General features: G+C 43.1%; 1 protein-coding gene across 3 annotated transcripts in view; it reads left to right on the forward strand.

The window, feature by feature from the left end:
- The window catches only part of LOC147730783 (uncharacterized), a 200598-nt gene that overhangs the window by 62002 nt on the left and 123655 nt on the right, over nt 1-14941 (forward strand). The gene's annotated exons all lie outside the window — the stretch shown is intronic.

A 14941-nucleotide genomic window follows, 5' to 3' on the forward strand; every position in this document is an offset into this window, starting at 1 on the left:
TACTGTACCCCTTCACTTTATGGTTAATCCCCTGTTTTGAAGAAGTATAGTTATCTCCATTTACTATTTGGTTCGGCCCGTCCACTCTTCCTGCCTCAGTGGGAGTGAGGGCCGAGTCAGAGCCTTTGAGCATTTTCTTATAGAAGTGTAGTGGCGAGTCACTATTGCTAATCAAACAACTAGGGAAATCCGAGTAAGATGGGCAAGAAGAAAATCCCTGATAAGGCTCAGGGAATGGATAACTCTCAGAATAAGAAGTCTCTTTACCATGAGACTATGGACCATATTGAGACAATATTAACTGAGTGCCAGGAGATAGTAGACACGGACCCATTGAGCTCCCATATCGCCAGCCATAACCATAGATGATGACCCCGCAGCCCCTTTACAAACTTCATCCAACCCAGTACAAGGGAAAAAATCTGGGAAGCTAATTCCACATATGTTCAAAATATGTCCCAAAAGGTTGAGTTGGTGTCTGAAAAACCAATCTTCCAATTTGGAACCAGACCCGATTAAATCTGTACAATGCACAGAGTCATGCTGCATCCCTAGTATAGCACAAGTTACCCAAATTGAAGGTCGAAATAGATTTGATGTCCTTGTCCAGGAGGAGGTAGGGTTCTCAGAAGTGGGTCCAAAGATCTCCGAAGTGTCCTTTAGTGTCCATGCCCCTGAAGTGCTTGAACTAAAGTCGTTGATACAGTCACTGAGAGATGAGGTGGCTGCCCTCAGACGGGGGGTTGCTACACAAACAGAGGGAGCGGCAGGCAGGAAGGAGGTGTACCACTGGTCCCTTTTTGCACCCCCCAGCAGTCCAATTTACAGCAGAGGACAGGGGTACAGGACCTTAATCTCTGGGGATTGCAGAGGCATCGAACAAAGTTGCCCTGCACAGTACCTTACTCAACCTTAAGTCAGCCCCATGAATCACTATCTAAATCTTATTGACCCATTGGCAACTAGGAACACACAGTCAGGAACTGTCCATGCCAGGGCCCGTTCGCCAAGGTATGGGGAGATACGGGAAATGGGGTCAGTAAGGGATAGTATCTACTCGAGACAGAGGTATCCGGATGATCAAGATGTGGTTTACCTCACTGAAATTCCCAAACTCTCTCGGGTTGGGCCGGAAGACTATGACTCACTAAAAAGTAAAGTCATTTAATGGCTGAGATCCACCCGCCACTGTTATTCGATAATTTAGAGGTGATATCAAATATGCAGGAAGACTCATCTTACCTGGGGCCAATAGGGACATAATTGAAGTTAGGTTCTTTGATAAGAATATGGTCATTGGATTATTGGCAATAGATTCCTGTACTATTCCCCCGGCCAATACCTCTATTTCTATTAGGTATAGACGCCCTTCAAGGTTGGAGCAAGGGCCCCATAGACTTACTGGGGAAGGATTATGTACTTATCCTCGTCGAAATGAGGAACACACTTTCAAAAGACTTGGTCACACCAGTAGAATCGATTATTGTTTAATTACGCCAAATCTTTAGCCCTTAGTGGAAGATATGATAGTGGTGAAAAGATCAGAGAGTGACCACAACGCCCTTGCTCTTGCAAAACATTGCCCCCCACAGACAGTCATTACGGGGTGCCCTGATTTGGGTGTGCTCTCGGTTACAAATAACCAAAGAGCTGTTAAATCGGACCGGGTGGAGGTGCACCTGGCAGCTTTAGAAGTAGCGAAGGAAAAAGCAAGGCAGTTGATCAAGGAGCTGGCCAAACTGCCTGCCAAGAATGCAATGGATAGCCTGGGGCCTGCCACAAGCTGTTCTTTAGCGAAATAAGGGACACACTTAGTCGGCCCCCCACAGTGTGGGGGGATGTGGAGAAAATGTAAAGACAGGTTGCAAGACACTGTGAGTCCTGGGATAACCAGGATTGCAGGAAGGCTAAGGGGGTGCTAATTGGTGCATTAAAACGTAGGGGGTGTGTGGAGATTGCATCTTGTAGAATAGAGTATTATTGGCCATTGGCAGACGACATGCTTCAAATATCTAGATCGCCACAGGGTCTCCAACAACTTCTGAATGATTTTATAAGGTTTTGTGATGACAGGGGCCTGATTTTAAATGAGTAAAAAGCAAAGGACATGATTCTGAACAGAGGGAAAAACAAACCAACAACTAGATCTGTGTGGGCTGGTAGCACCAAGTTGGAACACGTAGAAGTCTTCGATTACTTGGGCATCTGTCTGACCCCATCGATCAACTGGGGGGCACATATGGAAAAAGCAAAGTTACAATTAATCCACCAATGTGCCCACGTCAGCAAAATACATAGGAAGATGGTATCCCGTCAAATTTCCCTAGCCCTCGAAATCTATAACACCAAGGTTTTGGGAGGAGTACTGTATGGTGCTGAGCTATGGGGCACGGGCAATCAATTCCCCCGTATAATTGTAGAAAACCGCTTCCTAAGATCGCTGGTCGATTTTCCTGATAGTTCCCCTTTGAAACCTCTGTACTTGGACCTTGCCCATAGGTAGCCGCATCATAAGCTGAATTGTAAATTGCTAATATTCTGGTTTAGGCTATGGACAGTGGAAGAGCTGGAAACTTATCAAGAGACTCTGAATGATCTCCTGAAATTTCCCAAGGCATCTTAGATTAGGTGGTTTATCTCCTTACGCGATTTACTTGGGAGGCTGGGGATGGAGACCTTCTGGACTAATCAAGAAAGTATGGTGCAAATCACGAGGGTGAAGCTGAAAGAAATGTATTGGGAAAAGACACTGGCAATGGCTTTGGCAGAATCAGCTAACAGTTTGACAAAAGACTTTCTGCTTTTTAAATTCGTTCCACTGTTTTTGAGTCAACCATAGATAAAATTACAACTGTGTTGGTGCACAAACTTGCTTTACAGTTTCGCTATAAGACCCTACCGAACAGACTATTTTGCTCCAAGTGGGGTTCTAGGGCTTCGTTTGATATTTTTTGCCATGCTTGTAGAGCTTGCCCAGAATCAATTGTCCATTTATTTTTCTTCTGTCCCCATTATTTATCCTTGAGGAAAAATTGATTTTTCCATTGCGTAGACTTGTTGATCCGGGACACTATCTTGAGGTAATGAGAACATTGTGTATTGATACCCGTAGACCATTGGTCTTTGGCCTCTCCAGATTCTGGTACGCACTATGAATCAGGCGTGGGAAGCTACTTGCATGAAGCACTGTATTTCCCTAGGAATTGCTGCATTTTGCTCTTTGCACATTTACTTAATGAAATAGTTTTTAATATAGTTATTCTTATATGTTTACTGCTTTTATACTTGTATACTTTTTAGGATCTTGGTGATCGTAATAAAGTTTTTGATGATGAATAATCCTCATTCCCTTTGTTATTCAGCATTTATGTTCATCCTTTGTTCATTGATATGCTGACAATACTCAAAACCTCATTAATTTAAGGGCTATACAACACGCCTGCCTACCTTTGTACATCAATTTCTGGCTGGATGAAACAAAACTACCTGAAGTTTAATCCCGTCCAATCTCAGAGTCTGCCCTTAACCAACAAAGTCAATTGTGGATATAGCTTGCATTGGCCAAGTAAACTAGGGGATTGTCCAAAACCACTTCCTTCTCTTAGAAATTTGGAATCATGCTAGACTCAGAGCTGAATCATTAGAAAGATTACTCAAACGCATTTTAATCAATTGCAAGTAGTACAAGACATTCTATCTTTCCTATGTTTTATTCAAAATGTAATGCTAACAAATGTGGGGGCATATTATCAAGAAACGGCGTTAAAATTATCGCCGCTATAGCGGCATGAAACTGCCGTTAGAGCGGCGATAATGGGCTTGATAATATGCCCTTGTGAATTCCCATAGAAGCCCATGTTCTGGTGTGAACATGGGCTTCTATTGAAGTTCTCAAGGGCATATTATCAAGCCAATTATCGCCGCTTCAGCGGCAGTTTCCTGTCACTAAAGCGGCGATAATTCTAACGCTGTTCTTGATAATATGCCTCACAGTTGTCCACTTACATTAATACTATGGGCCATATGTATCAAAATCCTCATTTACGATTCTCAAATAGCGATTTTTTAGAAATCGCTATTTGAGAATTGCAAAATGGGATGTATGAAAGAAATCGCAATTTTTTAGCGAATTCTTAGTATTCCTTCATTGCGATTAGCAAATTGTGAATTTGCAATAAAGGAATACTTTCCCATACATTTCTATGGGCCAAGTCGCCCACGGGAATGAATGGGAAGTCATTCTCAATTTGCGATTCGCTATTTGAGAATCGCAAATTGAGAATAATTTCAAGGGTGCAACGATATCATAAGGACACCCTGATGCACTCCTGAAATGACCATGTGTGCACATATGGAGCACATACATGCCCTAAGGGCATGTATGTGCGCCACATGGCACCTTTGCAAATGCCAAAAAGTGTATTTGGGAAAGAAATCGCAAATTACAACCAACTTGAAGTTGGTGGTAATTAGCGATTTCTTAATGAGTAATCACACAACTTGGGTGCTTTATACAAAGCATTTAAGGAATCGCAATTTGCGATTCCTTAAATGCTTACGCAAACTTAAGGAATCGTAAATTTTGCGATTCCTTAAATTTGCGATGCGATTATCCTCATACGTACCGTTTTCCGAATTTTGAGTCGCAGACGCTGCTTTTTTGCGATTCGCAGAGTTTGTGAATCAAAATTCGGTTGATACATATGCCCATAAGTCAACTGTGCTACCTAGGTCTCCCATCCAAGTCTGTCAACCATCGTCAAAAAATCGAAAATACCCTGATCAGATCAGTCTTTAACCTTAAAAATATTCGATTTGGTCTCTGGCTACATCCAACAAATCATATTGCCTGCTGGTGAGTAAAATAGTTATTTTCAAAATATCTTATATGATGTTTAAAATCTAACATGGTTCTTTACAACTGCTCAGCACTTTAGATTTGCTAGTGGAGCCAAATTCGAGGTTTCCCATTTCAGTTCCAAGAAATAGTGTGGCAGAGGACTCGTTTTATGGAATTCAGTGCCACTTACTCCGCTCTCAAGCCGCACTACTAAAGTTCAGGCAAGTGTTAAAGACATTAGATCAACACCATTAACATCTAAACAACAGATCTTCAATAGGCTCTGCACTCCCCATTTAAAAACTGCTTAGCTCAAAGAGACTCATTTGAATCAAGAGACTCTTTTCAAAACACAATAAATAAATAATTATTAAAGCTAGTGTGGTCCATCATAAAGCTTAGTAATGGGCCTACCACAATATTACTACTCCTTTTGGACTAAAGATTATGAAATGCAGAGGTTTCCATGATTTAGGAATTCAATTTGGATGTGAAACGGCTACAAAAAGAATCTTATTGGCTGCTTGGAAATACGCAAGATTTTCTATTAGGGCTCCCTGGTGTGTTGATTTACAGAACAGAGGAGAGGACGTTGTGTGCACTCCATGGCAGCTATGCTATATCCAGCAAACCTGAGTGTCAGTCATAATTATAATGGTGAACACCCTAAATATTGATTCCAAAATATAGACTTCCCAAAATATTGAATCAAAAATATAGACAGCCCAGAATATCGAATTACTAAAATATAAGCAGCCCTTCTGGACAACCTCGCCAACCTCGGACTCAAGCACTACGCCGGCCACACGCTAGACCCCATCTTCTCCTCCAGCAAGCAAATCTCCTTCAGCCACGCCACCGGACTACACAGGACAGACCACAGCTGCGTCTACTTCACCTTCGAGAGAACCACAACCCACCACCACCCGCAACAGGTTCCCCGCAGAAGCTGGAGCAGGATCACCACCGACCAGCTCACCAACTCCCTCAGCCAGAACTCAGTGGCTCACCAACTGCGCCGATGACCTGGCACCGCTGAAGAGCCCTCCCAGCAGACCCAGCAGCAAGGGGGCCTCGTGGTTCACCAACAACCTCGTAAACTCCAAGAAAACCTGCCTCACCCTCGAGAAAGCATGGCGCCACGACCAGACAACAAAAAACATGTCAGCCCTCAAGGACGCCACCCGCAACCACCACCAGCTGATCCGCACCACCTGGAGGACAACATTCAAAGAACGATTGGACAACAACACCCACAACAGCAAGGAACTCTTCAGCATCGTTAAAGAGCTCTCCAACCACAGCGTCGGAAACAACAACATCACACCCTCGCAAGACCTCTGCGACTCACTCGCCTCGTTCTTTCACCACAAGATCACCGACATACACAACAGCTTCGACGCACAGTCCAGGCACCCAACCACTGAACCAGCGCCCCCCACCATCACCCTCTGCGCCTGGACCCCGGTCAGCACCGAAGACACCACCCGCATGATGAACACCACCCACTCCGGCTCCCCAACCGACCCCTGTCCACACCACATCTTCAACAAAGCAGACACCATCATCGCACCCCATCTACGGAACATCATTAACTGCTCCTTCGCATCCGCCACCTTCCTGGAGAGCTGGAAACATGCCGAGCTCAGCGCCCTCCTGAAGAAACCCACCGCGGACCCCACGGACCTCAAGAACTTCCGCCCCATCTCGCTCCTGCCTTTTCCTGACAAAGTCATTGAGGAGACCGTCAACAAACAACTCTCCACCTTCCTCGAGTCAAACAGATCCCTCGACCCCTCGCAGTCCGGCTTCCGAGCAAACAACAGCACCAAGATCACCCTCATCGCAGCTACCGACGACATCAGGGCCCTGCCCGACAAAGGGGAAACAGCCACCCTCATCCTCCTAGACCTCTCTGCAGCCTTCAACAACGTATGCCACCGCACCCTAGTAAAGCGCCTCAGCAACACCGGAATCCAAGGAACGGCCTTGGAGTGGATCATCTTGTTCCTCGCCGGAAGAACCCAGAGAGTCCGCCTCCCCCCGTTCCGTTCCGTGGCCACCGAAGTCATCTGCGGCGTCCTGCAAGGATCCTCGTTCAGCCACACCCTCTTCAACGTCTACAGGAGCCCCCTTGCAGCCATCGCATGCCAACACAACCTCAACATCATCTCCTACGCTGAAGACACCCAGCTGATACTCTCCCTCACCAACAACCCCACCACCGCCAGAACCAGCCTCTAGGAAGGATTGAAAGACGTCGCGGAATGGATGAAGCTCAGCCGTCTGAAACTGAACTCAGACAAGACGGAAGTCCTCATCCTGGGACCTTCCCCCTCTGCCTGGGACGACTCCTGGTGGCCCCCGTCCCTGGGCTCCGCCCCCAAGCCAACGGACCATGCATGCAACCTGGGCTTCATCCTGGACTCCTCGCTCACAATGACCAAACAAGTCAACGCCGTCTCGTCCTCCTGTTGCAACACCCTGCGCATGCTCCGTAAGATCTTCCAGTGGATCCCCACCGAAACCAGGAAGACGGTCACCCAGGCCCTCGTCACCAGCCGACTGGACTACGGGAACACCCTCTACGCGGGAACCACAGAAAAGACTCCAGAAAAGACTCCAGCGCATGCAGAACGCTTCAGCACGACTGATCCTGGACATCCCCCACCACAACCACATCTCTGCCCATCTGAGAGACCTGCACTGGCTCCCCGTCAGCAAGAGGATAACGTTCAGGCTCCTCACCCACGCACACAAGGCTCTCCAGGACATGGGCCCCAAATACCTCAACAGCCGCCTCACATTCTACACACCCACCCGCCAGCTTCGATCCGCCAGCCTCGCCCTCGCCTCCGTCCCACGAATCTGCAGAACCACCGCCGGAGGAAGATCCTTCTCCTACCTGGCGGCCAAGACATGGAACTCCCTCCCCGCCCACCTTCGGCTGACCCAGGAACATCTCTCCTTCAGGAAGCAACTCAAGACCTGGCTGTTCGAGCAGTAGCGTCTCCCCCTCCTCCCAGCGCCTTGAGACCCTAGCGGGTGAGTAGCGCGCTTTACAAATTTTGCTGATTGATTGAATTTAGGATATGAAAAATCGAATCCCATAATAAAGAATTGAAAATATCTATTTCCATAATATTGAATTATTTGTAGCGTTATGTATGGTAGTATATGTATTAAAATTATGTATTAATTTTGTAATGTATGTTTAATTTTTTTTAAGTAATGAATGTTATGTAATTTAATTTTTGCGTAATTTAATTCCTTAGTGGGTTATGGGTTTATAGGGGAATAGGGTGGGAAGTAATTTAATTATAGTAAATTGAATATTAATTTTTAGTTATGTATTGATAATTAATTTTTAATTGGTAATTAATTTAAATTAATTGGTAATTAATTTTTACTAATTGGTAAATAATTTGTATTTGATGAATTGATAATTATGTTAATTGTATTTATTTGGAGCGGGTTGTGAGTTCATAGGGGAATAAGGTGGGAAGTGATTTAATTGTAATGAAGTGAAAAATGATTTTTATTTATATGTATTGATAATTAATTAATAATTAATTATTGAGTGGTAATTTATTTTTAATAATTAATTCATTTTTTAATTGGTAATTAATTTTTTATTAATTGGTAATTATTTTTAATACATTTTTTATTGGTATTGATAATTAATTTTAATTTTAAATCATTACTTTCCCTACTGTTGCACTCTCTGGAGTGGGAATAGTAATTTTACCCCTACACTATCCAACGCTTTCCCTACTGTTGCACTCACTGGAGTGGAAATAGTCATTTTTACCCTCCTGCTTTCCCTACTGTTGCACTCTCTATAGTGGGAATAGTAATTTTACCCCTCCGCTATTTAACGCTTTCACTACTGTTGCACTCACTGGAGTGGGAATAGTAATTTTTACCCCTACGCTACCCAACGCTTTCCCTACTGTTGCAGTCATTGGAGTGGGAATAGTAATGTTTTGCCCTCCCGCTATCCTACGCTTTCCTTCCTGTTGCACTCTCTGGAGTGGGAAAAGTCATTTTTACCCTCGCTATCCTACACTTTCCCTACTGTTGCACTCTTTGGAGTGGGAATAGTAATTTGTACCCCTATGCTATTCAACATTTTCCCTACTGTTGCACTCACTGGAGTGGGAATTGTCATTTTTACCCTCCCGCTATCCAACGCTTTCCCTACTGTTGCACTCTTTGGAGTGGGAATAGTAATTTTTACCCCTACGCTATCCAATGCTTTCCCTACTGTTGCATTCACTGGAGTGGGAATAATAATTTTTACCCCTACTCTATCCAACGCTTTCCCTACTGTTGCATTTACTAGAGTGGGAATAGTAATTTTTACCCCTACGCTATCCAACGCTTTCTCTACTGTTGCACTCACTGAAGTGGGAATAGTAATGTTACCCCTCCGCTATCCAACGCTTTCTCTACTGTTGCACTCTTTGGAGTGGGAATAGTAATTTTTACCCCTACGCTATCCAACGCTTTCCCTACTATTGCACTCACTGGAGTGGGAATAGTAATTTTTACCCTCTCGCTATCCAACAAATTCTCTACTTTTTTTTTACATTACATTTATTATTTTTATATTGTAAGATTTTTTTACATTATTTTAAGTATGTTTTATTTAATTGTTTTTAAAATTTAATTAATTTTATATTATTTTTAATATATTTAAAACATTCTATATTTTGGTTAACTATATTTTTAACAATCTATATTTTGGATTCGATATTTTAGTACCTACCTGTTTGTAGATTGGGATTCTATATTTTGTCTGTCGATATTTTGGAGTCAATATTTTGGGCATTCTATATTATGTCCCTCGATATTAAGTCACTGAACCAATTATAACGTCTAATTTCTGGAACCTGTTGAAGGTGTAAGGCCCTGTTGGACACTTAGAATCAGATAAAGGGAACAAACAATTTATTGTAAAACCTGTAGTGGAGGGGGAGGCTGAGGGGGAGACGACTGGTGCCCGGGGAATGACTGCTGTCTTCGTGGCTCCGTTGGCCTCCTCTAATCAAGGGCCATGGGAAGAGAAGCTAGAGCATTGCTGGAGAAAGGAGAGCATCCTTAAGTGACTCAGTGAGATTCGACTCGTTTTTAGTGGAGCCCAGTCAGACTACGATATTGGCTGTGACAGCATCTCCCCTGTAGAAGAGTTATGATGGCACTAGTGCAGCCCTGAGGCCTCCACTGCCTCGGCTCTTTCTGCATGTGAGAAGGGTGGACCAGTTTTATACTGAGAGTGCTTACACTCCTTTGTAAAGGAGAGACGGACAGGTACATATGTGCTCCTGTGGCATACACGTGAAAACTCTCAGTCTCAGGGCATGGTTGCTCTTTGTGACCAGGGGCAGGTGAACTGGGTACATGCACTTTTTTATTTGAAAGAGAGGGTAAGCACCTCACAAGCTGGGTGCAGTACATTTATTGTTAACGTATCAGCACTTCTCAGTAGCAATAGGGGACGCTGGGATGGTGACCTCGTGTGATAGACCTGCTCTTCTGTGAAGGGAGTGGTCTATGATGATAAACTGAATTTTGGAAATCAGGTCAACACTTTGGTTTGATCCTCATTTCACACTTTGAGAATGATCAAAACAATACTTCCTTTCCTTCCATCAGATGCTAGAAAAACAGTTATTACAGCTTTAATCCTGTCCAAACTCGATTATTGCAATATACAAGAAGAGTATCTGAATAAACTACAGTTTTTACAAAATATGGTAGCCGGGTTACTTCTTGGAATTCTTAAGTTTCATTCAGTCTCCCAGGCTATACACAAACTACATTGGCTGCCATTCAGGAATGGCATTACATTTAAAGCTATGTATTTAGCCTATAAGGCATTACATGACATCGGCCCTAATTTCCTGATGTAGGCGTTCTTTTCGATATGAACCCAGTAGACATCTCAGATCCTCAGGGGCCAAGAAATCAGTGGTCCCCAGTTCTAAGACAATGAATTAGGTGTAGGAAGAAGCTTTATTACGGGTGCAGCCAAGCCCTGGGATCCTCTTCCACCGCACATTAGGGCCCTAACCTCCTTGCTCTCCTTTAGAAAGGAGTTGAAGTCATGGCACTTAATAACTAAGGGTAGCTTCTTATTTGTGTTCGAGAAATGGCTGTTCCATGACACCTCCGGGTATACAAGTGCTTTACAGATCTCTTTAACATAACATATTTCATTCACTGCTCTAGCCTGCAATAGTGTGGGTCATATAACTCTACTCCAATGTCTTAAAAATGTGCCAGAATCTCTGATAAGGCTCTGTGATAGTGGCAATCATTCTTGTCAAATTAAAGACAACAAATCAATGTTGGCTCATCTTCACCATCCCAAAAAGCTATCTCAGGTGTAATCACACAGCAATCTATTTTGTCTCATTTACTATTCAACATATACCTGAAACCACTGGCAAAGCTGATCTCTCAGTTTCAATTACCATTCCAAAAGTATGCGTATGATAATAAACTACATGCCCATGTGGACAGTCTCAATGAGCAGGATGTGATCAAATGATTTTCTAAAAGAATTTTTTCTAAAATTGCTTTTCAAAAAACAACTTGTATAATTGCTTTGCTTTCCCATTACAAATTTAACAGTGCATTCAACGGCACAAATTGCGACATTTAGCCTAAGAAATATTTGCTAAGAATTTGACAGCAGTTTCAAAAGTAAAAGTTATTAACTATGAATAAAGAACATTTTGTAAATACTTTTAGAATTTTTTTGTATCGTGGTAATATTTATTTACAATGTAAAGTGTGGAGAAAATACAAAACAACAATTCAAAACAGCTAAATAATCATTATAATGATCATAAGTTTAAATGCTTTGACAGTATATGTATTTGGAAAGCTTTGCGTTTGGCATGGTGCAATGACTCTTAATTATTGGCTGTGTTCCCCTATGCTAATATGTTGTTTCATATATTATATATGCATTCCACAAGAAATCCAGCCTTTGTATCGTTAATTACCCACACTTTCGTGAACTACACTTATAGGTTCCCTGACACACACAACACCTCCGTGGGAGATTATGCAGTTTTGCTTTGGACCAACCATTGTCTATGTTTATGAAAAATGTACAAACAACACACACAAAGAACACACAACACACTCTCCGAGGTCATTTCACATGGAAACAAAGTAATATTCCAGAACATTTATGAACACACAAATGATAACACACAAAACAATCTATTTTTCAACCATCTTTGGGGTTCTGAAGCCCTGTAGGGTTCCAGAGGCTCAAGTAGAAGTTGTATTGGGAAATGCGACTTGAAAAAGTGTCACTCTTCGTCGGAGATGATGATGGAAGATTACACTCTCCAGTTCTTTACAGAGCGTAGCTCGGCACATGTTGCAGACTACAAATGTAGTGACAATAAAGTCATGTGTACAGCTGCAGAAGAACATTCTCCACTCTGGTCCCCCATCTGTGCAGTTGCTCACATAGGGGCTGCAACAGAAGAGAAAGGTGAGCACCAGCCTAACTATTCCACAAGTATGGGCTTTGCTATCACTACTTTGCAAATGTTGAGGCTCTCTGTGTTACATGCACTCCCAATGCCATGATTGCATGTGTTGCAACGTAGTTGTTGTGCCTAAATAATCTTTAGAGCCCTCTTAAAACATCAGGACATACAATGCAAGTGGTGCATGCTGCCAGTCAACTTTCCACATTTCCATATGATGTGAAATAAGAACACACCTACCAGTTGTGGGGGCCTCTTTGTCCATCTGAGGGAACACCAGCACTGCTGCTACAGCTCCAGCACCTCTCTCCGCAGCCACAGGAGTGTTAGCTCCATCTACCGCACCACTCCGGTTACCAGCAGCCACTTGTCCTACGCGGTCTATCATGGCAAACAGCACACACAGAATCTAATACAATTCTTCTGCACAGCAGATTACCCTGCTCATTGAAGTGACTTGCAAACAATGGCTTATATAAGGCAGGTTTGGGATCTTCTCGCAAAAATCAAATCATACTTTGAAATTTAAGCAAATGTGCCTGTATTTTTCGTATCAAGTATGAATTGAGTTGCATTAAGTTAATTAAAAAACTTTCATTGAACAATTAAAGGACAGTCTGCAGTACAGCCTGCAAACAATATAACTCCTACTTAGACATACGACTTCATGGCAACAGCACATCGCAGCAACCAATCCGTTTTACCTTCACTTTGTAACATACCATTTATATTTTGAAGCTTGACATTGGTCTAAACTTTCTGTGACAGTTAGAAAACGAAGGGGCATATTTACAATAAAGTGGCGAAGTGTGTCGTGAAGCCAAGAAGGCTACCGACACGCTTCATCACTCTAGAAACGCAGGGCTGCATCATGTTTACTAGAATATGGTGCAGCCCTGCGTTTCCGCCTGCGCTACCTTTAGCTGCCTAGCGCTAATGTAGGCATGCTTGCACCATACTGTAAGTGTGCCTGTGTTGAGAGGAAGATTGTTTATGTGCAAGAAGGTCCACTTTCCTGCACATAAACAATCTTTAAATTGTGTTTTGTAACTTCTATGTGTGCTGCCTAATACAGCACACATAGAAGTTGCAAAACAGCATTTAAATGTTTTGTATTCTTTATGTGCCGGAAAGGAGACCTTCCTGAACAAAAACAATCATAGGCAATTTGAGGTTTCTATGTCTGTTGCACAAGGCAACACACATGGAAATAGCAAAAACGAGGAGAAATAAGGAATTTCCTCGTTGCGCCAGGGTAAGACCTGGTTTTCCCTGGTCCTAATTTTGGTGCTGCCTCCTAATTACGCTGCCCTTGTAAATAGAGGGAAGCCTCAAAATCAATGGGTGTTGCAGTGGAATGACCACAGTGTGAAAGGGGGCCTTATTTACAATGCAACATTAAGCCACGTTAAATGGCTTAATGCTGCCTTGTAAATAAGGCAAGGTCCCTATTGCCATCACAACGTCACTGAAAGTTGCCATATGGGCTTGTAAATATGCCCCTACGTACTGTAGGTACCTGATCCACGTAATAACGAAATACTTTTTGAAGTAATGTTGATTGGTCCCTCTGAACCGCCTCAGCCCTGGGTATAGGACTTCTTTGAACCTTTGTATGGTGCAGATCGTAAACATACAGAAGTGCTACTGTGTGGCAGATACCCTTAAATGTGCAAAACGTAATTGTCAGTACAAACTAGTCACAACTACAATGATACAGCATCTCCAAACATTCGACTACAACAGCATTTCTCATGAAATACATCTGCAACTAACTCCTAATCACATTGAACACCATACTGAGAACAGTGAAGCAAATCTGTCTCCTCAACCTCAGTGTTAGCTGAAATCCAAAATGTTCAATGTTTGAGATGGGTGGACTCTGCTTCAGAAAAATTGGCAGCAAAGCTTCAGAAACATTGTCAGCATGGCGGTTTTTAGAGGCTGGTCCTTCCATTGCAATGGCAGTATAAACTGGGCACAAGAGTTAACAAAACTAGGCTCTCGCAACTACATGTGTGTTATCAAAACACGAGAGACGACCGCCGGGAACCTACAGAGGAGGGATTGCCTGCAGCGGCATACCGCCGTAGAGGTGACGCACCCGTCTCCTCATTTGGCACATCTATAGAATCCCCTCCCGGCTTTCCGCCTTACACAAAAGCGAGACCCAGCGCCATACTTATAAATCATCATTACCAGTGGGAAACGATCACCTAACAGACGAGAGACTTAACCATATATTCCTACCGAATACTCTCTCAACAGTATCAACTATATTATAGTCATACAGAATACTGAGTGCCTGAACTGAGATCAAAAGACCCAGACTTACTCCGACCATACATTGGATTTGGAGTGGAAGCCCTGAAGAGTCGTGTTGACTCAACCGTACACGACGAAACACGTGTCGGCGATTGTTATCATTCTCAAGTCTGGAGATAATAAACATCTTGCTGTGACAAGAAGATTTACACCAAAGAACCTGCTTCTGCGCATCTTTTGCCTTTTTGGTCATTGTACCTTGTTTTGATAACACACATGTAGTTGCGAGAGCCTAGTTTTGTTAATTTGCCTTGTCTTT

Source organism: Lissotriton vulgaris, chromosome 2_1 (assembly GCF_964263255.1).
Source record: "Lissotriton vulgaris chromosome 2_1, aLisVul1.2, whole genome shotgun sequence".
Taxonomy (NCBI): Eukaryota; Metazoa; Chordata; class Amphibia; order Caudata; family Salamandridae; genus Lissotriton; species Lissotriton vulgaris.